This window comes from Salvelinus fontinalis, chromosome 12 (assembly GCF_029448725.1).
Source record: "Salvelinus fontinalis isolate EN_2023a chromosome 12, ASM2944872v1, whole genome shotgun sequence".
NCBI lineage: Eukaryota > Metazoa > Chordata > Actinopteri > Salmoniformes > Salmonidae > Salvelinus > Salvelinus fontinalis.
In genome coordinates, this window is record NC_074676.1 from 6,644,332 (window position 1) to 6,667,200 (window position 22,869).

The 22,869-nt window shown below is 43.5% G+C and overlaps 1 pseudogene; it reads left to right on the forward strand.

Annotated features, from left to right (window-relative positions):
* Positions 1-22,869, forward strand: part of LOC129867681 (uncharacterized) — a 66,757-nt pseudogene that overhangs the window by 8,365 nt on the left and 35,523 nt on the right.

Here is a 22,869-nt window from a genome sequence, read left to right on the forward strand (position 1 = left end):
CCTACCTGCCTCCTAGGTTTTGTATTGAAGTCAATGTAGCCAGAAGAGGACGGAAGCTAGCTGTCCTCCGGCTACACCATGGTGCAAGCCCAGACAGTGCTGTTGAAGTTACTGAAGACCTTCATTGCAAAACAGTGTATTTTAAACAATTATTTGGTGAAATATGAATATATTTAGTATAGTTTTATCTTAAAAGGATAACTTTTTTAATGTTTCACGATTTTTATTTTTATGAAATTTCACTGGGGAGGATGGTCCTCTCCTTCCTCCTCTGAGAAGCCTCCACTGCAAGAATGACATCTAGTGGGCATATGTATCACATACACAAAAGTCTTTACACACCTGCACTGGGGTGCTGCACACTGTCTGTTAAGCAGTGGAGGCTGCTGAAGGGAGGACGGCCCATAATAACGGCTGTAACGGAACCAATGGAATGGCATCAAACACATGGAAACGATGTGTTTGATGTAGTTGATACCATTTCACTAATTGGCTTCAGCCATTAACAGAAGCCCGTTCTCCCCAATTAAGGTGCCACCAACCTGCTGTGCATTCTTGCCTCAATGTAACCAGGCCTATAATTATATTCTTCAAACTAAACGAGCTGTGACCTGTGTCTTTCTCTTTGAGACAGATTATATTGAATGTGATGCATATCTAGAGTCTGAAACTAAACTCAGTTTGGAACTGAAAGCTTTGTTGAAAGAGGGGGGTGAGAGTTGAATCGTGGAATACGAGGTGGAGCGAGAGAAGGAGCAGAAGAAGCAGAGAGAAAAGGAGGAGTGGTGGAAACGCAGACGGAGAGTCTTTGAGGAGGAGCTGGAGGAGGATAGAACAAGGCAATGTGGTTAGACAGTTCATATCATCAGTTTCTCCCATTTCCATGTTATATTATTGTCTGTCTGTAGCTTCACCCTACACACATGGAGGAGATGAGAGAAAGAGAGACATAAGAGAAGCTTCAACAAAAGTTGCTGAAACAGCAGGTGGGCCAGATTCAATCACATTTCTTTTTTATATGCCAACACTGAAACATTGGCTATGGGAAGGGACTATCCCAGACAGTGCTGTTTTCAGATTGGGCATATCTTTCTTTTCAGTTTTTATTGGTTAACTACTCCTCTCCATTCTCTCACACGTACCAGGAGCTGATCAGCAGCCTCCTGAGACAGATGGAAGAGGAGATGAGGGCTTTTGAGTAGGCGCAGCAGGAAGATGCACCAGTCTCCCTGAAGGGTGGTCATCACTATCCAGGCTGCCCTCAGAGGCCTCCCGGCATGCTGTTCCAGGCACACTGTTGGACATGGGTTGAGCTCCACCGCAGAAGAGAGGAAGAGAGAAGGTGCGAGGAGGAGGAAGGAAAGGGAGGAGATGTCCAGGAGAGAACAGCAGGAACAGCGACTGAATCAAATCAAATCACATTTATTTATAAAGCCCTTTTTACATCAGTAGATGTCACAAAATACTTATACAGAAACCCAGCTTAACTTACTTACTTACTTACTTACTTTATTGTCCCCATGGGGAAATTTTGTTGCAGGTCATGTACAAATTTAAAGTGGCGTTAAATACAAAACAAGATTGACAATACAACTTTCAATAACAGTCACGCACCAATAAAAAAAAAAATTATAGTAAGAAATAAGAAATAAGAAATAAAACATTTAAAACATTTAAAACAAAGACTAGCCTGCTGGCCTTACGGGGTCAATGGGAACATTTGCCCGAGCTTAAAACCTCAAAACAGCAAGCAATGCAAATGTGGAAGCACGGTGACCAGGAAAAACTCCCTAGAAAGTCAGGAACCTAGGAAGAAACCTAGACAGGAACCAGGCTCTGAGGGATGGCCAGTCCTCTTCTGGCTGTGCCGGGTGGAGATTATAAGAGTACATGACCATTAAGGCTAGATCGTTCTTCAAGATGTTCAAACATTCATAGATGACCAGCAGGGTCAAATAATAATCACAGTGGTTGTAGAGGATGCAACAGGTCAGCACCTCAGGAGTAAACGTCAGTTGGCTTTTCATAGTTGAGCATTCAGAGGTCAATACAGCAGGTGAGCGAGAGAGAGCGAGAGCGAGGGTCGAAAACAGCAGTTTGGGACAAAGTAGCACGTTGGGTGAACAGGTCAGGGTTCAATAGCCGCAGGCAGAACAGCAGAAACTGGATCAGCAGCACGACCAGGTGGACTGCGGACGTGGACAGTCAGGTGTCATCAGGCCAGGTAGGCCTTAGGGCTCAGGTCCCCCGGAAGGGGGGAGGGAGAGAGAGAGAGAGATGGGAAAATTAGAGGGAGCATACTTAAGTTCACACAGGACACCAGATAAGACAGGAGAATTTCACCAGATAGGACAGACTGACCCTAGCCCCCCCGGCACATAGATTACTGCAGCATAGATACTGAAGGCTGGACAGGGCCAACCAGGCAGGATATAACCCCACCCACTTTGCCAAAGCACAGCCCCCACACCACTAGAGGGATATCAACAGACCACCAACTTACTACCCTGAGACAAGGCTGAGTATATATAGCCCACGAAGATCTCCTCCACCGCACGAGCCCGAGGGGGCACAAAACCAGACAGGAAGATCACGTCAGTGACTCAACCCTCTCAAGTTGAGTATAGCAAAAAAGCCTTGCACGACATGATGCACCCCTCCTTGGGACAGCATGGAAAAGCACTAGTAAGTCAGTGACTCCGCCCCTGTAACAGGGTCAGAGGCAGAGAGTCCCAGTGGAGAGAGCGGAGGTGGCCAGGCAGAGACAACAGGGCGGTTCGTCAGTCCAGTGTCTTGCTGTTCACCATCGCACCCCTTGGCCAGACTACACTCAATCATAGCTACTACTGAGATGAGTCTTCAGTAAAGACTTAAAAGGCGAGACTTAGTCAGCTTCTCTCAAATGGATAGCCAGACCATTCCCTAAAAATGTAGCTTTATCGGAGAAAGCCCTGCCTCCAGCTGTTTGCTTAGAAATTCTAGGGGCAATAAGGAGGCCTGTGTCTTGTGACCGTAGCGTACATGTAGGTATGTACGGCAGGACCAAATCGGAGAGATAGGTAGGAGCAAGTCCATGTCCATGTTTTGTAGGTTAGCAGTAAAACCTTGAAATACGCCCTAGCCTTAACAGGAAGCCAGTGTAGAGGCTAGCACTGGAGTAATATTATACAAGATTATACAAGTTAGTGCTAAATAGCGTCCGTATTTAGCACTAACCGAAGTTTAGTATTCACCCCGCTCTGCATTTTCCCTATTTTGTTGCCTTACAACCTGGAATTAAAATAGATTTTGGGTGGGGGTTGTATATATATATTTATTTTAAAATATTTTTTTTACTCCCTTTTCTCCCCAATTTTCGTGGTATCCAATTACTAGTAATTACTATCTTGTCTCATCGCTACAACTCCCGAACGGGCTCGGGAGAGACGAAGGTCGAAAGCCATGCATCCTCTGAAACACAACCCAACCAAGCCGCACTGCTTCTTAACACAGTGCGCCTCCAACCCGGAAGCAAGCCGGTGTCAGAGGAAACACCGTGCACCCGGCTCCCTTGGTTATCGCGCACTGCGCCCGGCCCGCCACAGGTGCGCAATGAGACAAGGATATCCCTACCGGCCAAACCCTCCCTAACCCGGACGACGCTAGGCCAATTGTGCGTCGCCCCATGGACCTCCCGGTCGTGGCCGGCTGCGACAGAGCCTGGGCACGAACCCAGAGTCTCTCGATGCAGTGCCCTAGACCACTGCGCCACCCGTGAGGCCTTGGGGGGTTGTATATTTTGATTTACACAACATGCCTACCACTTTGAACATGCTAAATAATTTATATTGTGAAATTAACAAGAAACAAGACATAAAAAGGAAACTTGAGCGTGCATTACTATTCACCCCCCCAAAGTCAATACTTCGTAGAGCCATCTTTGCAGCAAGTACATCTGCAAGTCCTTGGTGTATGTCTCTATAAGCTTGGCACATCTAGCCACTGCGATTTTTGCCCATTCTTCAAGGCAAAATTGTTCCAGCTCCTTCAAGTTGGAAGGGTTCTGCTGGTGTACAGCAATCTTTAAATCATACCACCGATTCTCAATTGGATTGAGGTCTGGGCTTTGACTAGGCCATTCCAAGACATTTACATTTTTCCCCTTAAACCATTCGAGTGTTGCTTTAGCAGTATGCTTAGGGTCATTGTCCTGCTGGAAGGTGAACCTCCATCCCAGTCTCAAATCTCTGGAAGAATGAAACTGGTTTCCCTCAAGAATTTCCCTGTATTTAGCGCCATCCATCATTCCTTCAATTTTGACCAGTTTCCCAGTCCTTGCCGATGAAAAACATCCCCACACACTTCAGGAGGGAACCTGCATGATCTAAAATGTGAATCCAGAAAAATAAGCGATGTTTTATTTGTGCTTGATTTAGCTTGGAGTTTTCACCTTTTTCTATTCTTCCAAACTAAAAGTATGATACTAGACTACAAGTAGGATATTTAAATGTATTAAACCCAGGTCTGAAAAACAGTTATAACAAAACCAAAACCAACTTTTTACTGACTGGGCTCAACATGTACCTTCCCATGCAGGTGACCACAGTTGTTCTGGAGGATCTCCCCGTCTGTAGTCTCTCTACTTTGTCCCAATGCCACAGACTGCAGTCCCTCACCATGAGACGCTGTGTGCTTACATTCCTAGATTGCTGTACATGTAAATACACCACCCATTGACATGCTGTATAAGCTATAAGCTTATTTTTTTACACTGATACATTACTACATACTACAAGCATACACTGCATACTTTATCTGTGTTATATAATATATGTTATTGTATACTACTGTTATATTAGCCACTCGAGCCACGGCCTGTTCAACCCGCTATCATCCAGAAGGCGAGGTCAGTACAGCTGCATCAAAGCTGGGACCGAGAGACTGAAAAACTGCTTCTATCTCAAGGCCATCAGACTGTTAAACAGCCATCACTAACTCAGAGAGGCTGCAGCCTACACTGAGACCCAATCACTGGACACCTTAATAAATGGATCACTAGTCACTTTAAACAATGCCACTTTAAATAATGCAATTTTATCATGTTTACATATCTTACATTATTCATATCACATGTATATACTGTATTTTATACCATCTACTGCATCTTGCCTATGCCGCTCGGCCATCGCTCATCTATATACTTATATGTACATATTCTCATTCACCCCTTTAGGTTTCTTGTGTATTAGGTAGTTGTTGGGAATTGTTAGATTACTTGTTAGATATTACTGTACTGTTGGAACTAGAAGCACAAGCATTTCGCAAAACTCGCATTAACATATGCTAACCATGTGTATGTGACCAATAACATTTATTTTATTTGATTTACATGCAACACATACTGTCCGTCACAGTGATAAAAATGAGCATGTGAAAATATAAAATCTTTGGAATTTGAAAACTTGAACATTGTCATGCGTGTACAGGACAACTCGATTATGTTTGTGGACTGTGAGAATCTGGCTAACCTCAGAGTTCTTCTACTTTGTCGGAACTGTCTGACATCCATCCAGGTGGTGCTGTGGACCTGGACATTCTGGAGCTCTCCCACAGCCCCATCACCCACATCGGTAAGCTGAGCTCAGGATCCCTCTTTAAACTTTAAATAGCCACCAAATAGAGTTTACATATGTGAAACACAGTGATTTTATATGTTTTGAAGTAAAAAAATATTAGATAACTACCCGTTATGATGTCTCTGGTTGTAACCACTGCTGTCCACTAGAGAGCAGTATATCTCTTCTTTTGCAGCCTCTAGACTTAGTCTCCACTCCTCCGCTGTTGCTGCTCAATATGTATTGAAATGTGACTTAGTTACCGTGAACAGCAGACCAGGAGTCAGGCCTCAAGTCATGAATTTATATTACCTGCCTGAAAAGACCATCAATGCTTTTTTATTGCCAGTTTAGGCTTCAATGTTACTAAAACGTTAACCTCGGCCCCTCACTGAAATTAGATCTTCACTTCATATGAATTCTACTTCAGCCCCTTCTTCACGCAATCCAATTTTGTCCTTATACTCTTTTGGGTATGCAATTGAAACATCAACATGTCATTATCTACTACACACTAAAAACAAATGGTTCTATATAGTTCAAAATAAGGGTTCTTTGGCTCGTAACGATAGCGGATCACTTTTTGGCTCGTAACGATAGCGGATCACTTTTTTTTAACCATGTTTTTTTTTAACCATGAACCTCTTTTTGAACCACTTTTTTTGAACCATGGAACCAACTCCTACGGTTCAAAATGGAACCTTTATGTTGCTATAAAAGAACCCTTTCCTAAGGTTCTATGAATAACTATAAAAAATAAGTTCTATATAGCGCCAAAAAGGGTTTTGCTACAACCCATTTTGATGCTGCAGGGGTTCCCAAACTTTTTCACTCAGGCCCCCCTTCCATCATTGGGAAGCATTTTGCAGGTTTAAAGCTTATTTCCTGTAGTTTTATTCACTTTTCGTCATGGGATGCAGAGAACATTTTGCCGTTTTAAAGCTCATTTTCTTGCAATTTGCCATGTCTAATGTGTATACAAATTTGAGTAACTCAAATATTACACAATCTATGGTATAAAAAACCTAGCTAAAAAAACGTTAGCCAACATGGGCTAGTTGATCTGGACATTTCTGTCAAGTTACAAATAGCTCTCTAAGGTGTGCAATGACTGACATGACAAGAGGAAAACTGATGATACACTACCCTGTTTCGAAATTGCACCTTGTGCATTCTACTATTACAACTTTCAAGAGTAAGTTGAAAGCTGGAGTTCCTTAAAAAAAAGTTTGGGAACCACTGCTGTGTAGAACCCTTTATAATGTTATTTTTATAGAACCTTCATGGAGAATGGTTCAATAAAGAACCTTTCTCAATCTCAAAGGTTCTAGAAATAACCTTTTGAAGAACAATACAGGTTGTTTTTTCCTAATTAACAAGTTATGCTAATTCTAGAACAGCTGGGAGTTCCCGAGGGGATATTAGAGAACCACTGATTTAAACAACAGCGCTCAATTGATGCAAGGCCACGAGCCTTTCACAGGACACCATCACTGGCCATAGTCCTATTTTACACGACATGACACAACAGTTTAGATAAACTGGAAGGACACTCTCACGCACGGGGGCACAAAAGCATTGTGGTCAAACCACACCCCAAAATATGTGAATGAGCCTCCGCCCCTACTTTTCAATTATCACTAAAAGTGAACAAACTATTGTGAATAGCAAAGATCCATTGAAAGTCTAAGGGTTCTTTGAGTTATTATGGTTACTCATAGAACCATCACCCTTCCCACAGAAACCTTGAGGAACCCTAATTTCTTAGTGTGTCTTTATAGAACAATTGACATTCTAAGATGGTCTGGAGCGGTTGAAGAGGCTGTAGACGTTATTGCTGGACCACAACCAGCTGATCAGTATTACAAGACAGAGAGAGGTGTTGACGCTGCTACACCCGGACCTGTCTCACAAATATCTGTCCAGTGTAGAACGCCTGGACAACTGTGCTCTGCACAACACACTGGACCTGACGGGAAACAATCTCACTGAGGTAAAATACTGGGTCAGCATATCAATGATTGTTAGTTAGACCATGTGGGCCTAAATACCAGGGAAGTACGAGATGAAACCAACCAGGGTGTAAAATGAAGTGCTACCAACATTACTCCTGCATGTTGGATTACAGTACATGGAAACATTTTAAATGGCCTGGATGGATAGTTGTAGACACCCAGTAGCAGTTCGTTCTTCCTGACCTACTAACACTCACAGCAGCTTTCTGCTGATGGCCGGCACCAATGAGTTGAGACTCACAGCAGGACTAAAACGGCTGACATTGACGAATTGGAGGCACTTAAGTGGTGCCTGTCAGCAGCGCTAGTAGCGGCCGTCAGTAACAGGTTGAAGTACCCAGCACTGCTAGGTAAACTCTCTCTGTATATCTGTCTCTGTCTCTATATTTCTCTCCCTATCTCCCTCCCTCCCAGCCACCCGGTTTGAGAAACCAGGTCCTCCTGGTAGAACTCTGTCTGGAGGACAACAGCAACTCCTCACTGGAGGGCCTGACTGCCTGCTGGCTCCCCCTGATGCAGCTCCTCTCTGGGGCCCAAAACAGGTAACATCACGTCGTCATCTAATGCCAATGTAGCCAAAGTTAATGGCCAGTTCTTATTTTTGTATTTACATTTTTTTTGTTGCACTAGCTAAGTAATTCAGTATTTGCAATAACCATTGTGTTTTTAAGAAAACCTATGTAATATTGCTGAATCATCAGTAAATATTACATGTATTTATTCATGTTTTACAGTATAACCCAAGTAGTAAAAGGTATAAGATGATGCACACCCCATTTTTTGTAGCGGTGCTGACTAAACAGAGAGTAAACTATAAAAATAAAAAAAGTTACTCTTAATTATCTTTCCAAACAATTAATGGGTATAGCAACCTATTGCCTCAATGACAACCAGTCAACCTGTCGACTCAATGACATCTAACATTTCCAAGTTTGTCACATCAACTCAATGGTTGAGAATCTCCCATCACATGTCAAAGGCACTAGTCACATGATCTCATTTGGGGGAGGGGCACAGTGCCAGAGGGCACCATATTGGCCAACATCCCACTCATTTGAGGTCTACAAGCCCTAAAAAAAAAAACTTACCCCAACAGAGACCCTACCCTTGTTCCGTAAAGTGAACACATCCTTCGACTCACTTAACTGGTATTATCCAACAACTACTTTGTATTTGAATCAGACTTTTTTACGCCAGATTAGGGGTGTGGCAATGGGTTCCACCTTTGCCAGCAACTATGCTAATCTATATGTGGGACCATTTGAGGAAGAGGTCATTTACAAAACAGGGACACACCCCTTCCTGTCTAAAATCCTCATATGGAAGAGATACATAAATGAAGTCTGTCCTCTGGGGAGAAAGTCAGCAGGAGCTTAATGAATTCCACACTCTGCTAAATGAGAGCTATAGATATCTCAAATGCACAATGCAGACTGATGGATCATTAAAGAGAATGCCACATTGTACACTGACTTGTACACAAAGCCCACAGACTGCAGCATCCTGCTATGCGCAGACAGTATGCATCCCCTCCCACCCAAGAATGGTTTACGATATAGACAGTTCTGTAAGGTTAAACGCATCTGTGGCCAACAGTCCGATTTTGACACCAATGCGAAGAAAATGTCTGACAAATTCTAAATGAGAGGCTACAAATACAAAACTCTTACTGGTGAAAATATCCCAAATACACTGAGAGGAACTACTCAAAACTAAGCCAAAAAAATAAAAACAAAGCAACAGGCTTGTGCCCGAAGTACACCAAGTGCTATCCTGAAAAAACAGTGCTGTATTCTGAAATCTGACCAAAACAAATAGCACACCTTTTCCAGGAACCCCACTTGGTGGTCTACAAGCAAGGCCACAACATTGGGGAAAGCCTAGTGAGATCAGATCTGCCCCTTGAGCCCACTCAGACACTATTGGCACCCATCCCAAATGGGAATTACAAATGTGCTTCATGTGCAACAGCACCACAACAACATCCTTCTTTAGATCGCATACGGCCGAAAAATCCCTGTCAGGGGTGTCATCTCATGTAAGACAAAGGGGGTCATCCATCTCATCACCTGTTTGTGCAGTAAAGCTTACGTTGGGCAAAGGAAAAGACAATTAAAACAACGAATTGTCGAACACCGCAGCTCAATCAGGTGTAAGAACAATTACTACCCAGTAGCAGCCCACTTTGTTAAAGCGAACCATCCTATCTCCTCCCCCAAATACACAGGTATCGAGCGTGTTACTCTACCAAGGAAAGGAGGTAACATTGAGACCCTTCTACTAGTAGTAATTTGAATATTGACTTTGATCTCAGGCCCTTTCTATGACCATTCAACTCAATTACATTTCTTTTCTCATATCTTATTAGCTCACATTGTATATTATGTTTCCCGTATTGATGACGCTCATTATGCATTATTTGAACCAAAATAAATAATAAATGAAATAATGAAACAATGATGAAAGTAAATGAAATGTAACAATAATGATTGTTGATATCAACATTATGTATTCTATTATATCTAATCATGTTAACATATAATGATGTAAATAAATGCCCCATGTATTCAACATCTTGACATGCTGTAAAATATCATTTTTTAACAGTTCCACTTTTTCATCCCTCATTATCTTAATTACTATGACACCCCTCACTGTGTTCATTGGCTGCACTAATTGCACTGTTTGTCTACATAACCTGGTTCAAGTGTTTACCATGTAACCCTGACAATAATATTATTCAGTTGTACTTGCATTTGTATAAGAGAGAGTGACGTAAGTTGTTGAGCCACACTTGTTTCTAGGAAACCTTTTACAAAATGACTAATTTGACAAAATATTTAGGTCCTCATTTCATGGAGTCATGAGATGGAAGAAACCACATTATTATTTTGTAACATTTTTATTTCACCTTTATTTCACCAGGTAGGCTAGTTGAGAAAAAGTTCTCATTTACAACTGCGACCTGGCCAAGATAAAGCAAAGCAGTAAGACACATACAACAACAGAGTTACACATGGAATAAGCAAACATACAGTCAATAATACAGTAGAAAAAGTCTATATACAGTGTGTGCAAATGAGGTAAGATAAGGGAGGTAAGGCAATAAATAGGTCATGGTGGCGAAGTAATTACAATATACCAATTAAACACTGGAGTGATAGATGAGCAGAAGATGAATGTGCAAGTAGAGATACTGGTGTGCAAAGGAGCAAGATAAATAAATAAATACAGTATGGGGATGAGGTAGTTGGATGGGCTATTTACAGATGGGTTATGTACAGGTACAGGGATCTGTGAGCTGCTCTGACAGCTGGTGCTTAAAACTAGGGCCAGCCAAATAGAGTGTACAGGTCGAAGTGGTGGGTAGTATATGGGGCTTTGGTGACAAAACGGATGGCACTGTGATAGACTGCATCCAATTTGTTGAGTAGAGTGTTGGAGGCTATTTTGTAAGTGACATCGCCGAAGTCGAGGATCGGTAGGATGGTCAGTTTTACGAGGGTATGTTTGGCAGCATGAGTGAAGGATGCTTTGTTGCGAAATAGGAAGCTGATTCTAGATTTCATTTTGGATTGAATGTGCTTAATGTGAGTCTGGAAGGAGAGTTTACAGTCTAGCCAGACACGTAGGTATTTGTAGTTGTCCACATATTCTAAGTCAGAACCGTCCAGAGTAGTGATGCTGGATGGGCGGGCGGGTGCGGGCAGTGATCGGTTGAAGAGCATGCATTTAGTTTTACTTGTATTTAAGAGCAGTTGGAGGCCACGGAAGGAGAGTTGTATGGCATTGAGCTCGTCTGGAGGTTAGTTAACACAGTATCCAAAGAAGGGCCAGAGGTATACAGAATGTTGTCATCTGCGTAGAGGTGGATCAGAGAATCACCAGCAGCAAGAGCGACATCATTGATGTATACAAAGAAAAGAGTCGGCCCGAGAATTGAACCCTGAGGCACCCCCATAGAGACTGCCAGAGGTCCGGACAACAGGCCCTCCAATTTGACTCTCTGAACTCTATCAGAGAAGTAGTTGGTAAACCAGGCGAGGCAGTCATTTGAGAAACCAAGGCTGTTGAGTCTGCCGATAAGAATGTGGTGATTTAGGCCTCCCGGGTGGCGCAGTGGTCTAGGGCACTGCATCGCAGTGCTAACTGCGCCACCAGAGTCTCTGGGTTCGCGCCCAGGCTCTGTCGCAGCCGGCCGCGACCGGGAGGTCCGTGGGGCGACGCACAATTGGCATAGCGTCGTCCGGGGTAGGGAGGGTTTGGCCGGTAGGGATATCCTTGTCTCATCGCGCTCCAGCGACTCCTGTGGCGGGCCGGGCGCAGTGCGCGCCAACCAAGGGGGCCAGGTACACGGTGTTTCCTCCGACACATTGGTGCGGCTGGCTTCCGGGTTGGAGGCGCGCTGTGTTAAGAAGCAGTACGGCTGGTTGGGTTGTGCTTCGGAGGACGCATGGCTTTCGACCTTCATCTCTCCCGAGCCCGTACGGGAGTTGTAGCGATGAGACAAGGTAGTAATTACTAGCGATTGGATACCACGAAAATTGGGGGGAAAATGGGATAAAAAAAAAAAAGAATATAAAAAAAGAAAAAAAAAAGAATGTGGTGATTGACAGAGTCGAAAGCCTTGGCCAGGTCAATGATTACGGCTGCACGGTAATGTCTCTTATCGATGGCGGTTATGATATCATTTAGGACCTTGAGTGTGGCTGAGGTGCGCCCATGACCAGCTCTGAAACCAGATTGCATAGCGGAGAAGGTACGGTGGGATTTAATCTGTTTGTTAACTTGGCTTTCGAAGACCTTAGAAAGCCAGGGTAGGATAGAAATAGGTCTGTAGCAGTTTGGGTCTAGTGTGTCTCCCCCTTTGAAGAGGGGGATGATCGCGGCAGCTTTCCAATCTTTGGGGATCTCAGACGATACGAAAGAGAGGTTGAACAGGCTACTAATAAGGGTTGCAAAAATTTCGGAAGATAATTTTAGAAAGAGAGGGTCCAGATTGTCTAGCCCGGCTGATTTTTAAGGGTCCAGATTTTGCAGCTCTTTCAGAACATCAGCTATTTGGATTTGATTTGGAGAAATGGGAGAGGCTTGGGTGAGTTGCTGTGGGGGTTGCAGGGAAGTTTGCCGGGGTAGAGGTAGCCAGGTGGAAAGCATGGCCAGCCGTAGAAAAATGCTTATTGAAATTCTCAATTATAGTGGATTTATCAGTGGTGACAGTGTTTCCTAGCCTCAGTACAGTGGGCAGCTGGGAGGGGGTGCTCTTATTCTCCATGGACTTTACAGTGTCCCAGAACTTTTTTGAGTTTGTGCTACAGGATGCAAATTTCAGTTTGAAAAAGCTAGCCTTAGCTTTCCTAACTGCCTGTGTATATTGGTTCCTGACTTCCCTGAAAAGTTGCATATCACGGGGGCTATTCGATGCTAATGCGGTACACCACAGGATGTGTTTGTGCTGGTCAAGGGCAGTCAGGTCTGGAGTGAACCAAGGGCTATATCTGTTCCTGGTTCTATTTTTTTTTAAATTGAACATGCTTTTTTAAGATGGTGAGGAAAGCACTTTTAAAGAATAACCAGGTATCCTCTACTGATGGGATGAGATCAATATCCTTCCAGGATACCCGGGCCAGGTCGATTAGGAAGGCCTGCTCGCTGACGTGTTTTAGAGAGCGTTTGACAGTGGTGAGAGGTGGTTGTTTGACCGCAGACCCATTACGGATGCAGGCAATGAGACAGTGATCGCTGAGATCTTGGTTGAAAACAGCAGAGGTGTATTTGGGGGGCAAGTTGTTTAGGATGATATCTATGAGGGTGCCCGTGTTTACAGATTTGGGGTTGTACCTGGTAGGTTCATTGATCATTTGTGTGAGATTGAGGGCATGTGTGAGATTGTAGGATGGCCGGGGTGTTAAGCATGTCCCAGTTTAGGTCACCTAGCAGCACGAGCTCTGAAGATAGATGGTGGGCAATCGATTCACATATGGTGTCCAGGGCACAGCTGTGGTAAGAAAGTGGTAAGCAAGTTAGGTAAAAAAACAACTGAAGCAAATTAATGTGTCTCTACAAGCTTCAATATGAGGTCCAAAATCTACCATGAAATTGTATCCTTGTAGCTGTGTGGGCTAATACAGACAAAATGTTTGCCTTGGGTTATGTTGAGCCAATGGCCATGGGGGTAAATTGAACCAATGGCCATGGGGTAAATTGAGCCAATGGCCCTGGGGTAAATTGAGCCAATGGCCATGGGGTAAATTGACGTTTTTTTTCTTCACAAGGTAACAATAAGGCCTGGCCTATGTTAAAAGGGTACAAAAAATGTGTTAAGTCTGTTTTAAAAGATTAAATGACAAAAAAGTAATTGTGTTTAATTGCATTTAGGAAATAAAGATATAATTTTAAAAAGGTAGTGGTAATATTTCATTCAGTGCATACATTTGTAAGCGGCTGAATTTACCATGTCCCGCTGCTCAACTTACCCCATACCCGGGGTAAATTGTGCCAAGAGACCACTTTTTCTGGACAAGCTGTGTTTTCAAAACCAATGTTTACAAACATTCTGATAATTTCCAGGGATACACAACATCCTGAAATGCACACTACATGACCAAAAGTATGTGGACATCTGCTCGTCCAACATCTCATTCCAAAATCATGGGCATTAATATGGAGCTGGGCCTCCCTTTGCTGCTATTTCAGCCTCCACTCTTCTGGGAAGGCTTTCCGCTAGATGTTGGAACATTGCTGCGAGGATTGCTTCCATTTAGCCACAAGAGCATTAGTGAGGTTGGGCACTGATGTTAGGCGATTATGCCTGGCTCGCAGTCGGCGTTCCAATTCATCCCAAAGGTGTTAGACGGGGTTGAGGTCAGGGCTCTGTGCCTGCCAGTCAAGTGCTTCCACACCGATCTCGACAAACCTTTTCTGTATTGACCTCTTTGTGCACTGGGGCATTGTGAGGCTGAAACAGGAAAGGGCCTTCCCTACACTGTTGCCAAAGTTGGAAGCACGGAATCGTGTAGAATACCATTGTATGCTGTAGCCTTAAGATTTCCCTTCACTGAAACTAATGGGCCTGGCCCGAACCATGAAAAACATTAGTTACGCTATGCGTTCTCCTGGCATCCACCAAACCCAGATTCGTCCGCCCCGGACTGCCAGATGGTGAAGCGTGATTCATCACTCCAGAGAATGCGCTTCCACTGCTCCAGAGTCCAATGGTGGCAACTTAACAACACTTCAGCCAACGTTTGGCATTGTGCATGGTGATCTTAGGCTTGTGTGCGACTGCTCTGCAATAGAAACCCATTTCATGAAGCTCCCGCCAAACAGTTCTTCTACTTACGTTGCTTCCAGAGGCAGTTTGGAACTCGGGAAGGGAGTGTTGCAACCGAGGACAAACGCTTTAGCACTTGGTGGTGCCGTTCTGTGAGCTTCTGTAGCTTACCCCTTCGCAGCTGAGACGTTGTTGCTCCTAGACGTTTCCACTTCACAATAACAGCACTTATAGTTGACCGGGGCATCTCTAGCAGGGCAGAAATTGGACAAAATTACTTGTTGGAAAGGTGGCATCCTATGACGGTGCCATGTTGAAAGTCACTGAGCTCTTCAGTAAGGCCATTCCACTGCCAATATTTGTCTATGGAGATTGAATGGCTGTGTGCTCGATTTTATACACCTGTCAGCAACGGATGTAGCTGAATAGCCGAATCCACTCATTTGAAGGGCTGTCCACATACTTTTGTGTACGTGTATATATATGTAACATACTGAATGTAACATACTTCAACTTACCCCACTCACCCCTACTGTTGTTTGGTGGTATGTATAAACGGTTTCTATTTATATCATTCTGCTGTGTGCCTTCCTATGTAAGTGGTTTAAGTGTGAATTTATGGTAATGCATTTGTCTACAGTATGAATGCCACACATCTGAGAAATGCAATGCACCTCCATCAAGTAAATGTCAGGGGATCCAGGCGGTCGATAAAGATACAGTCTCTGCAACAAGATCAGACACCAGCGATAGTGAGGAATAGGCAGTGAAAACCATAAGTGTAGGGCTCTGCTTAAAGCCCAGGATGCTGAACTACCTCTGCGTGTTGTAAAACCTGAAGCTCAGGCCTGTGTTGCTCTGCCTGTCTGTGTGTTGTAGAGCTGCAGAACCTGTGTGAAAGTCTGGAGGGATGTCCAGTTCTCATAGAGATCCACCTCACTGGGAATCCCCTTCAGCAAGAGACCAGCTGGAGGTAGGGCAAGCCCAATGATAAACACAGAATACATATGGGCAACAAGCCCTGGGCCCCGTGGTTGCATGCTCCTGTGGTACAAACATAGACTTAAACGGTAACACTGTACTTGGACATTCAGTCATAACGGCTACAAGCATCCACTGTCATCAAAATAGCAAAGATTAGTTTAAAAATGGCTTTAAAATGGTAGCAGAGAGAGACAGACACCATCTTCTCTAGCTTCTCTGTTCTGGAATATTACTGCTGGTGCGGATGTGAGAAGTAAAGTTACATACCAAGGGAAAGCCACGCCACTGCAATATTTAATATCATCCCTCATGTCGCAGAACGTGGTCCCAGTGCGGAGGAAGATGTTGACTGAGGTGACTTAGGGCTGGGTTCAATCTGTATTGCTGAAGTTCAGCGTTGTAGCGTGATTGAAATTTAAAGGCAATGTCCCTGCGTTAGCAGAGACAGCGTTCACGGTAAACGCTGCATATGTCTACTCAGTAGGAAATGACCTATAAATTTCGATTGCGACTTTAGGTAGAATAAAAATTCCATCTGAACACCGGATCTTCCTGTCATTTGTGGTCTTAACAGTTTATGACTGACAATTCATGCATAACTTTTATGAAGCGTGAAATGGCAAAATATTTTTAAATGTTAAGGTGTTCTAGTCATAATATTGGCTTAGATGATGCCCGGATCTCTCAATATTAATGATGCCCAGATCTCTCAATTTAATAATACGAGTTGTCTACTACTCTTTGAAAAACATGCCACTGAGCAAACACTTAAGAACATTGATTGACACGCCTATTTTCTTCCATTGCCTTTTCCTCTACTGTATAGGCCTACCTGAATCTTATTTTCAGAACAAGTGTTTTCTTCATCTAATCAACTAGTACTATAGACACATTATGCATTCTGTCTACGTAGATTTTTGCAATCAACACCCACCCAGACATATGGGTTGTTTTTACCAGGGGTGCCCCACCATCAGCCACAATGGAGTCTAAATATTCCCAATGAACTGTACCTAACCTCCAATGCCAACAGTGGAGTTTAGCCCCCTGTATTTTCCAACCCCCCCCCCTTTCATCCAGGTCCAGTGATAACACTGGCTGAACTAAAGCACCAAAAGGAGATTGCTAAGAATTAAACTTCCAGCAGCCCTCATCCAGGGGAAGAGGAAAGCACTCGGCCTGATTAACCAGACTTCTTTAAAGAGCCTGTTTTTTCTAGGAAGTCTTCACTAAATGAAATATAAGAAGCCAGGTTGGGTTAGGTGTCGAACCCGAGAGAGAGAGAGAGAGACGGATGGGATGGAGGTTCCGGACGCACCTGGAGAGAGTCTAGCTAGGCCAAGATGGAATACTAGTCTGTTCCCTAGTTCGAGAGAGAAGGAGCTGCATGTCCACCGCTCGGGGCTCTGCTATAGATACATAAATAGTCAAACATTTATTAAAATGAGCCAAGCAGGTAACATTTCTCAGCTTTCTCCCATCTTTGAAAGTCATTTCCTGAGTTCTTTCATTTGAATCTTGTTCATTAAGACACACATAACCAGTGGCACGTAAACACAAAGCATGTTGTTTTCCACCCAAGAACATTTAGCTATAGTCATCCATGGAAGTCATTATGTGTGTCATGACTTGTGCCCACTTCAATGAGCTCATGTGATGATCAAAGCTTTATTATGGTTTGGACTCCGTTACAAGGGGGTCCGGTCGTCCAGACGACGAGCCTGTAGGGCTGGAATCGAATCCTTGTTTGTGTGAGAGCGGTGAAGTGGGGCTCATCAAAACCCCATTTCCGTGACTACGCACTGCACAGCCTGTGACCTAGTACTAGAGTCATTTCTGTAGCACATGGGGATTCAGGGGCTTCTTTTCAGTCGCTTTCTTTTTATAAACACAATTTTGCAACTCAATTTGACATTTAAACCTTTTATAATGGCTGATACTTACAGACGCCAGTATAATTAGGCATTGTTCAGATTACCACAGTGAACAAATGTAAGCCGAATCATACTTTATCAATTTGCTGCATTTGTAAACTATCAGTCTGTAATAGTGTAAGCGTTTCCTAATGCGTTTCTTTTTACAGTTTCACATTGGCATTGATCGACCGACCACATTTGGCCATGCAGTTTGCTTTGGAGACAATTTTCTTCTTCTGGCAGATTTCGGGGATTCCTCGGCTTGAACATCCTTAGCCTAAGGCCACTGTTACTTTTCTCAGATATGGACTTTCAGTGTAACAGCCATCCCCCTCACAGTCCACCATCAGCTGTTTCAGCTTAAGGCAGCGTCCCAAATGTGACCCTACATACATCTCCTCTATGAATGAGTCAAAGTAGTGCACTACATAGGAAATAGGGGGTCATTTGTGATGCAGACGAACTTCTTCACACTTCAGCTCTAAAGATAAAAAATCGAAATAAAAAATATATGTCTATACAGTACCAGTCAAAAGTTTGGACACACCTATTCCTTCAAGGGTTTTCTTTATTTTGACTATTTTCTACATTTTTGAAAAATAGTGAAGACATCAAAACTATGAAATAACACACATGGAATCATGTAGTAACCAAAAAAGTGTTAAACAAATCAGATTCTTCAAAGTAGCCCCCCTTTGCCTTGATGATAGCTTTGCACACTCTTGGCATTCTCTCAACCAGCTTCATGAGGTAGTCACCTGGAATGCATTTCAATTAACAGGTGTGCCTTGTTAAAAGTTCAACTGTGGAATTTCTTTCCTTCTTAATGCATTTGAGCCAATCAGTTGTGTTGTGACATGGTAGGGTTGGTATACAGAAGTTAGCCCTATTTGGTAAAATACCAGACCATATTATGGCAAGAACAGATCAAATAAGCAAAGAGAAACGACACTCCATCATTACTTTAAGACATGAAGGTCAGTCAATGCGGAAAATTTCAGCCAACAAGTGCTCAGCATATGTGGGAACTCCTTCAAGACTGTTGGAAAAGCTGGTTGAGAGAATGCCAAGAGTGTGCAAAGCTGTCATCAAGGCAAAGGGTGTTAACTTTGAATTATCTCAAATATAAAATGTTTGGTTACTACATGATTCAGTATGTGTTATTTCATAGTTTTGATGTCCTCACTATTATTATATAATGTAGAAAATAGTACAAATAAAGAAAAACTTGATGAGTAGGTGTATCCAAACTTTTGACTGGTACTGTATGGTACTGTATTCAGACCACTTGACTTTTTCCACATTTTGGTAGGTTACAGCCTTATTCTAAAATTAATTACATTGTTTTTTCCCTCATCAATCTACACACAATACCCCATATTGACAAAACAAGACCAGGATTTTAGAAATGTACATTTACATAAATATTCAGACCCTTTACTCAGTACTTTATAGAAGCACCTTTGGCACCAAATACAGCCTCAAGTCTTCTTGGGTTTGACGCTACAAGCTTGGCAGACCTGTATTTGGGGCGTTTCTCCCATTCTTCTCTGCAGATCCTTTCAAGCTCTGTCAGGTTGGATGGGGAGCGTTGTGGCACAGCTATTTTCTGGTCTCTCCAGATGTGTTTGATCGGTTTCAAGTCCGGGCTCTGGCTGGGCCACTCAAGGACATTCAGAGACTTGTCCCGAAGCCACTCCTGTGTTGTCTTGGCTGTGTGCTTATGGTCGTTGTCTTGTTGAAGGTGAATCTTCGCCCCAGTCTGAGGTCCTGAGCGCTCTGGAGTAGGTGTTCATCAATGATCTCTCTGTAATTTGCTCCGTTAATCTTTGTCTCAATCCTGACTAGTCTTCCTGTCACTGAAAAACATCTCCACAGCATAATGCTGCCACCACCATGCTTCACCGTAGGAATGGTGCCAGGTTTCCTCCAGAATTGATACTTGGCATTCAGGCCATAGAGTTCCGACTTGGTTTCATCAGACCAGAGAATCTTGTTTCTCAAGGTCTGACAGTCCTTTAGGTGCCTTTTGGCAAATTTCAAGGGGGCTGTCATGTGGTTTCCGTCTGGCCACTCTAACATAAAGGCCTGAATGGTGAAGTACTGCAGAGATGGTTGTCCTTCTGGAAAGTTCTCCCATCTCCACAGAGGAACTCTGGAGCTTTGTCAGTGACCATCGGGTTCTTGGTCACCTCTCTGACCAAGGCCCTTCTACCCCGATTGCTCAGTTTGGCCGGTCGGCCAGCTCTAGTCTTGGTGGTTCCAAACTTCTTCCATTTAAGAATGATGGAGGCCACTTTGTTCTTGGGGACCTTCAATGCTGCCGAAATGTTTTGGCAGATCTATGCCTCGACACAATCCTGTCTCGGAGCTTCACGGACAATTCTTTCGACCTCATGGCTTGGTTTTTGCTCTGAAATGCACTGTCGACTGTGGGACCTTATATAGACAGGTGTGTGCCTTTCCAAATCATGACCAATCAATTGAATTTACCACAGGTGGACTCCGAACAAGTTCTAGAAACATTTCAAGGATGATCAATGGAAACAGGATGCACCTGAGCTCAGGTGCAATTTTGAGTCTTATAGCAAAGGGTCTGAATACTTCTGTTTTATTTCTGTTTTACTAAAAAACGGTTTTTGCTTTGTCATTATGTGGTATTGTGTTTAGATTGATGAGTATTTTTGTATTTAATCCATTTTAGAATAAGGCTGTAAAAAAATGTGGAACAAGTAAGCTGAAACAGCTGATGGTGGCTGTTACACTGAAAGTCCATATCTGAGAAAAGTAACAGTGGCCTTAGGCTAAGGATGTTCAAGCCGAGGAATCCCCGAAATATATATATATATACAACAAAATATATGGGGGATTGGAAATGATGCAGACAATTACATTGATGGAAGATACAATCTATCTGCAATATTAAACCTGATCTACCCCCTAAAAATAAAAAATAAAAACATTTTAAAAATAAAGACAATGTTCATCTGTTTTTGTAAATTATTTAAAGACAGTAGTCCTTGACAGCTGGAGACATACATTTCCCTCACTAACTTTAAACATCAGCTATCTGAGCAGCTAACCGATCGCTGCAGCTGTACATAGTCCATCTGTAAATAGCCCACCCAATCTACCTACCTCATCCCCATATTGTTTTTATTTACTTTGCTGCTCTTTTGCACACCAGTATCACTACTTACACACCACCATCTGCTCATCTATCACTCCAGTGTTAATCTGCTAAATTGTGATTACTTCGCTACTATGGCCTATTTATTGTCATACCACCTCACGCCATTTGCACACACTGTATAGAGACTTTCTTTTTTTTCTATTGTGTTGACTGTACGCTTGTTTATTCCATGTAACTCTGTGTTGTTGTTTGTGTCGCACTGCTTTTGCTTTATCTTGGCCAGGTCGCAGTTGTAAATGAGAACTTGTTCTCAACTAGCTTACCTGGTAAAATAAAGGTGAAAAATAAATAAAAAATAAAACAGAGAGAACACCAACATAGACATAGGTCAACCCTTACCTTCCTGACCTCACCATAATTATGTTTCTCAAAAGATGAAACGCAGTGGTGTCTACTGGTATGGGTCAGACCAAGGACTCCCATGGCTTGGGGGGGACCACAGTGCCCCCCTCCCTTCACCCCTGCCCATGCTCCCTGCACTCCCCCCCGGGCGGTGGACAATGAGCCTTTCTGGGAGTAGGGCAGGGACCACCACAGCTAGTTAACCTCTGGCACAAGTCTCTACCCAGGCCGAGACAAGGTCTAGAGAGGCTGTGGCTCAGGCCTGTCTAGTAAAGCTGGTAAGGTGGTGTAGAGATCCTGGGATTTACCATGCTGTGTAAAGTTTTACAACACTCTGGATAGAAATGAAAGGTATTTTGTGTAAAATGTCCTTACTTTCTCTATACGTTTCCATCCTATGTATTGACACATTTATTAAACACAAATATATTGCTGCAATGGTACATTACCATCCTCATTTCACATAGTGTAAATGGGGGTCGAAGTACCTTTGTGAAAGAATCCCAGTATATTTCCATTAAATGGGATCATTTCAGTTCCATCATGTGCTTGGGCTGCAGTACTAGTAGCCCCCGGGCAGCACGTATTTGCCTTGGCCCACTGTTCCCCTCAACTGCTCTCCACAGGTCCTATTTCACCCTGCCAAGACAATATGACGTTAATTGTTTAATAACAGAATGAAATTAGTTAACCCATTATTTATCCAACCCTAAATGGAACTTGCTATACCTATATATTTCCCCCCTTGACTATGCACATTGTTTGAACTGGTATGAGGTATGAGGTGAACTGGTATGAGGAGGGTTAGGTCGAGGGGTCACTATCTGTTAGTTCCCCTTCTTTTGGTTCCGCCCTCAATCTAATTGAATAGCAGTGGCATTATGAAGGCCAGGCTTGATTCCAGCGCAGCCCTGTACTACCTAGGCCTTAGGGCTAGTGGGCAGACTGTGTATTGTGGTGTACTGTGTACCCCAGTTGCTCTGGCTGCCGTAAGGGTCTCAGATTGATAGGGGGGAAGCGGAACCAAGCGTTGCTAATAGACTTAAGTTTCCATTGAGGTGGCTTTGTACCAACTTAATACCCTCTATGAAAGAGACATTATATGGGATTACAGAACTGACCCCCACACCCTCTGTGGAAGCAAGTCCCGTGTAGCCCAGAAGTCAGACACTTTCTCAATGCATATACTGTATTACGTAATCAAATACTGTTATTCTTGAAGGTATTCATGAATTATGTACGTACTGGCACAGGACGTACCGGACTGGGGAGGCGCACTGGAGGCCTGGTACGTGGAGCCGGCACAGGTGGCACCGGACTGGTGACACACCCTTCAGGGCGAGTGCGGGGAGCTGGCACAGGACGTACCGGACGGTGGAGGCCAGATGCGTGGAGCCGGCACAGACTTCACCTGACCGCTGACAGGCTCTTCAGGTCGAATGTTGAGCAGAACACACCTGCACAACATCTCTCTCCTCTCTCTCTCTCCCATCTTCTCCATCGCCTCCCTGACGGTCTCTGGCTCTTCAGGTCGAGTGCGAGGAGCTGGCAC